Here is a 6622-nt window from a genome sequence, read left to right as displayed (position 1 = left end):
GGCGGCAGTGCGCATGCTCACAAACGCCCCGTCGCGCCCCCCCCGCCCATCCGCGGAACAGTTACTCTATACATCCGGGTACCGGCCGCTTAAACCAGACAGAGGCGGGTTGATTTTTTTTTTTCCTTCACCCTGCCGCGGGTGGCTATACAGCTGCGCCTGCGCAGAAAGTGAAATCGCGTCCGCAGTGAAGGGTCAAAAGAAACGGAGTGATGGAAGACTAAGTCAATCGAGGTTGCTGGGGAGCGCATGCGCAGGCGGCAGCTATGAACCGCAAGTGGTATTAGCGCTATCAGGGGGGTAGGTGGGCAACCTCTCTCTCCACCCCCCACCCCCCCCCCCGTCTGCGCATCAGGGCGGTGCCTCCACCGTCTTTTTCATTAGGCAACATGGAGGGGAGGGTCTTAAATGTGACCCCGGATTGATTTTATAAGTTGTGTGACGCGAAAAGTCAACATCTTGAGTAATCCTACTTGCGCACATCATTTTTGGTTTTTCCTTCCGACGTTGGTAAACTATGGTTGGGGCCACGCAGGACGAATTTAATGACCCCTCCCTCCCAGATTTAATTTAATCTGTGGAGGTCATTACATTTTGGGATGCCTACACATCTGTATTTTGCGTGATCCAGATTATGAGTACATTGTTGTTGGCTGCGAAGTCGTGTCCGTCTCATCGCGACCCTATGGACAATGTTCCACCACGCCTTCTTGTCCTCTACCATCTTCTGGAGTCCATTTAAGCTCACACCTACTGCTTCAGTGACTCCATCCAGTCACCTCATTCTCTGTCGTCCCCTTCTTCTCTTGCCCTCAATCTTTCCCAGCATGAGGCTCTTCTCCAGTGAGTCCTTCCTTCTCATTAGGTGGCCAAAGTATTTGAGTTTCAACTTCAGGATCTGGCCTTCTAAAGAGCAGTCAGGGTTGATCTCCTCTAGAACTGACCGGTTTGAACGCCTTGTAGTCCAACAGACTCGTAGGAGTCTTCTCCAGCACCATAGTTCAAAGGCTTCAATTCTTTGGCGCTCAGCCTTTCTTATGGTCCAACTTTCACAGCCATACATTGCAACTGGGAAGACCATAGCCTTGACTACGCACTTTTGTTGACAGGGTGATGTCTCTGCTTTTTAGTGTGGTGTCTAGATTTGCCATGGCTTTCCTCCCCAGGAGCAAGCGTCTTTTAATTTCTTGGCTACAGTCCCCATCTGCAGTGATCTTGGAGCCCAGGAAATAAAATCTGTCACTACCTCCATTTCTTCCCCATCTATATGCCAGGAATTGAGAGGGACGGATGCCATGATCTTGGTTTTCTTAATGTTAAGTTTCAACCCAACTTTTGCACTCTCCTTCTTCACACGTAACACGAGGCTCTTTAGTTCCTCTTCACTTTCTGCCATTAGAGTGGTATCATCTGCATATCTTAGGTTGTTGATATTTCTTCCGGCAATCTTAATTCCAACTTTTGATTCATCTAGCCCTGCCTTTCTCATGATGTGCTCTGCATATAAGTTAAATAGGCAGGGCAACAGTATACAGCCTTGCCGGACTCCTTTCCCAATTTTGAACCAATCAGTGGTTCTGTGTCCAGTTCTCACTGTTGCTTCTTGGCCCACATATAGGTTTCTCAAGAGACAAATAAGATGGTCTGGTACGCCCATCTCTTTCAGAACTTGCCACAGTTTGTTATAATCCACAAAGGCTTTAGCATAGTCAATGAAGCAGAAGTAGATGTTTTGCTGGAACTCCCTAGCTTTCTCCATGATCCAACGTATGTTGGCAATTTGATCTCTAGTTCCTCTGCCTCTTCGAAATCCTGCCTGTACTTCTGGTAGTTCTCAGTCCACATACTACTGGAGTCTAGCTTGTAGGATTTTAAGCATAACTTTACTAGCATGGGAAATAAATGCAATGGTGCGATAGTTTGAACATTCTTTGGCACTGCCTTTCTTTGGAATTGGAATGTAAACTGATCTTTTCCAATCCTGTGGCCACTGTTGAGTTTTCCAAATTTGCTGGCAAATTGAGTGCAGCACTTTTACTGCATCGTCTTTTAAGATTTTGAATAGCTTACCTGGAATACTGTCACCTCCACTAGCTTTGTTGTTGCTCAGCTTTTCTAAGGTCCACTTCACTTCACATTCTAGGATGTCTGGCTCGAGGTCAGTGACCACCTCATTGTGATTATCAGGGACGTTAAGCTCATTCTTGTATAGTTCTTCTGTGTAATTTTGCCACCTCTTCTTAATCTCTTCTGCCTCTGTTAGGTCCCTGCCATTTTGGTCCTTTATCATGCCCATTTTTGCATGAAACGTTCCCTTCATCTCTCCAATTTTCTTGAAAAGATCTCTGGTCCTCCCTATTCTATTCTATTCTATTTCTTTGCACTGTTCATTTAAGAAGGCATTCTTATCTCTTCTAGCTATTTTCTGGAATTCTGCATTCAGTTGGGCGTGTTCTTCTTTCTCTCCCTTGCCTTTCGCTTCCCTCCTTTCCTCATCTATTTGCAAAGCTTCCTCAGACAGCCATTTTGCTTTCTTGCATTTCTTTTTCTTGGGGATGGTTTTAGTTGCTACCTCTTGTACAATGTTGTGAACCTCCGTCCATAGTTCTTCAGGCACTCTGTCTATCAGATCTAATTCCTTAAATCTATTTGTCACCTCTACTGTATATTCAATGGGGATATGATTTAATTCATACCTGAGTGGCCTAGTGCTTTTTCCTACTTTCTTCAGTTTAAGCCTAAACTTTTTTTAAAAAAATTCCATTTATATCCCGCCCTTCTCCGAAGACTCAGGGCGGCTTACAAGCTTAGCAGTAGCCTTCATTCTATGTATATGCCTGCTTATTAGGGCTTTGGCCCCCCCCAGCGGCATTTTTACAAAGTCAGCTTATTGCCCCCAACAATCTGGGTCCTCATTTTACCTACCTCGGAAGGACGGAAGGCTGAGTCAACCTTGAGCCTGGTGGGATGCGAACCTGCACTAATTGCAGGCAGCTGGTGTTACTTAAGGAAGCATTAGCCCACTGCTCCACCAAGGCTCTTTGCAATGAGAAGCTCATGGTCTGAGCCACAGTCAGCTCCTGGTCTTGTTTTTACTGACTGTATAGAGCTCCTCCATCTTTGGCTGCAGAGCATATAGTCAGTCTGATTTCTGTGTTGACTATCTGGTGATGTCCATGTGTAGAGCCGTCTCTTGGATTGTTAGAAAAGAGTGTTTGCTATGACCATCGTATTCTCTTGACAAAATTCTATCACCCTGTGCCCTGCTTCATTTTGTACTCAAAGGCCAAACTTGCCTGTTATTCCGGTTATCTTTTGGCTTCCTACTTTAGCATTCCAATCCCCCATGATGATAAGGACATCATTTTTTGGTGTTAGTTCTATAAGGTGCTGTAGGGCTTCATAGAACTGGTCAATTTCATCCTCTTCAGCCCTGGTGGTTGGGGCATAGACTTGGAGTACTGTGATATTGAATGGTTTGCCTTGGATTCGAACTGAGGTCATTCTGTCATTTTGGGGATTGTATCCCAGTATTGCTTTTCCTACTTTTATTGACTATGAAGGCTACTCCATTTCTTCTGAGGGGTTCTTGCCCGCAGTAGTATACCTGATGGCCATCTGAATTAAATTCACCCATTCCTGTCCATTTTAGTTCGCTGATACCTAAGATGTCGATGTTCAGTCTTGTCATCTCTTGTTTGACCACGTCCAGCTTTCCTTGATTCATGGATCTTACATTCCAGGTTCCTATGGAGAAAAAATCTTTACAGCATCGGACTTTCCTTTCACCACCAGACACATCCACAGCTGAGCGTCCTTTCGGCTTTGGCCCAGTCGCTTCATTCTTTGTGGCGCTACTAGTACTAGCCCTCTGCTCTTCCCCAGTAGCATATTGGACGCCTTCCAACCTGAGGGGCTCATCTTCCAGCGTCATATCGTTTTGCCTTTTGGTACTGTTCATAGGGTTTTCATGGCAAAGATACTGGAGTGGGTTGCCATTTCCTTCTCCAGTGGATCATGTTTTGCCAGAACTCTCTGCTATGACCTTTCCATCTTGGGTGGCCCTGCACGGCATAGCTCATAGCTTCATTGAATTACACAAGCCCCTTCACCACGACAAGGCAGTAATCCATGAAGGGGATGAGTACATTAGTTAATACAAATTTTGTGAAGCCAGTTATTTAGGCTGAGGGCAAGAGATTGCTGTAAAACCTGAGCTCAAGAGAATACTCTTGGAAACCGTTCCCAGACCTCCTGTATTATTTCTGTCCTACCTAAAAAAAATATTGTCGCATTTTAAAAGATGTTATTTCTGTTGATTTACAGTCTGCTACATGTGTGAAGTATTATGGCATTTGTGTATCCTTTTTAAGATGTGACAAGACTTGTGATTGTACAATATAGCACAGGGAGACCTGGACATTCAATCACAATTGAGAAGTTTCCATTGCTAAGTAAGGTGGTTGTTAAGTGAATCATGCTTAATTTTACCTTTTTTGCCATGATTAAATGAATCACTGCAATTGTTAAGTGAATCTGACTTCCCCCATTGACTTTGCTTGTCAGTTAGAAAACAGCAGGGCATGATACTGGAAAGTGATTACAGTCAGGGCTTTTTTTCTCATAGAACGCTCAGAACGGAGTTCCGGCACCTTTTTTGGATGGAACCTTGTAGGGTAGGCAAGGCGGGTTGTATGACATGTGTGAGTTCCAGCACCTTTTTCTTTTACAAAAAAAAAGCACTGATTACAGTAATCCATTTTCCTCTAAAACAGGTGTGTCCACCCAGCCTTTTGGCTTGCATGGGCCACATTGAGTGAAGAGGCATTGTTTTGGGCTACATGCAAAATAAAGTTAATGTATGTGTATAAATAATGTTAAAAGTTTACAATCTTGTGGGACCGCCTTACTAACTATCCAGGGCTGCATGTTGCCCACTGGTTCGATGCTCCTGCTCGAAAGACAAAAAGATTGTGAGATTTAAAAGCCCAAAATTTGATACTCACAACTCAAGTCTGGTTAACAAAAGCAAAAATTTATTGAAAAGAAAATTGAAAATAAAAAAAAATAAAAGCGTTTGCAAACGCGGCCTCTTAGACCCTTCCCAATTTGGATTGGGTTCAAAGAGCGTGCTGAACAAGTTTCAAACCAGGCATTTATACTTTCTCTTCTTGATGCATGTTACTCCTAAAAAAACTTTGATGTCATTTACATTTCTAAAAGATCTTCTTTGAACTTTTACATCCAAAAGACTTATTGTAACAACTTCCTTACTTCCTTCACTACATTATCTACATTATATTGTTTTTCTTGCAACCTTGAGATGTTCCTATCCTTTTTAACATCTCAAAAGAACTTTGATTACCATTTGTGAGTTCTCTGTCTGAGCAGGAAATAGATAGCCCCACATCTTAGTGTTACATTTGATACAATTCATTGGTGTTACATTTGATACAATTCATTGGTGTTACATTTGATACAATTTATAAAAGAATAACCTTTATTTATTTTCCTTTAGAATGATTTGGGGGATTATAGAACAATTTTTTTTAGAACAGGGGTCCCCAACCCCCAGTCCATGGACCAGTACCAGGCTCTGGCATGCCAGCAACTGGTCCGTACAAACAAGCAAAGCCCCATTGGCAAGATGCAGGCAGCACATAAAACCACGCACTCTCCGGTCCGTGGAAAAACCTTTCTCCATGGAACTGATGCCCAAAAGGTTGGGGACCTGTTTTAGGAAGCAAGATATAGGATGCAGGAGAAACGGGGTGACAGAAAGAAAAAAAACCCACAGGTCCTCCCTCTACCCCTTTAGGTTGAATTCTCAGTAGGTTATAAGTAAAAATATATAGCCTGAACCAGGGGTGTCAATTTCATTGAGGGCCGCATCAGCATTGCGGTTGCCCTCGGGGCCGGGTGGGTGTGGCATGGGTGGGCACGGCCTACTGGGTGGGCGTGGCCAGAGTGCGTATGGCCTACTGGGTGGGCATGGCCAGCTCTACATCGTTCGCATCAAGGGTGCCTATGGGGGCCTGGGCAGGAATGGGACAGATCTGAAGGTCTCTGGCAGAAGGAGGGTCTCTGGGCCAAGGCAGTGGGGGCCGTTCCCTCACTTTTTCCAGGATGGCTTCGTGGGCCACATGAAACCACTCCACGGGCCGGATCCGGCCCCCGGGCCTTGTGTTTGACATGTCTGGCCTGAACAGAAAAATGTTTCCTTGTTCCTGATTCCATATAGATGAGCAACATGCAGGAAGAACATTTACATGAATGTTACTGGATTAGGCCAAAGTCTAACAGTTTCTGCAGTAAACAAGACAATGCTTCCTCAGGGTAGGAATAATCTTCCTTCCTTCCCCGACAGCTGACCCAGTACCTCTATTAAGAACATTTGTAATGCCATTATAAATGAATGATTCCTACTTCTTTTGCATCCTTTTTCCTTATTTCCCAACTGATTCGATACTTTAGTTTAGCGGAATGAGGTCATCAGTGGAAGGGCTTGATTGGTGGAAAGAAACAGAGAACTTGGTTGGAAAATACCACTTTAAAGAAACTGACGACCAGACGAAAAGCAAGAGTTGGGACACATCCGGTACCAAATTGACTACCAGAAATA

The sequence above is a fragment of the Vipera berus genome (genome assembly GCF_964194415.1).
Source record: "Vipera berus genome assembly, chromosome: Z".
Taxonomy (NCBI): Eukaryota; Metazoa; Chordata; class Lepidosauria; order Squamata; family Viperidae; genus Vipera; species Vipera berus.
Note: the sequence above shows the minus strand (reverse complement) of the source record.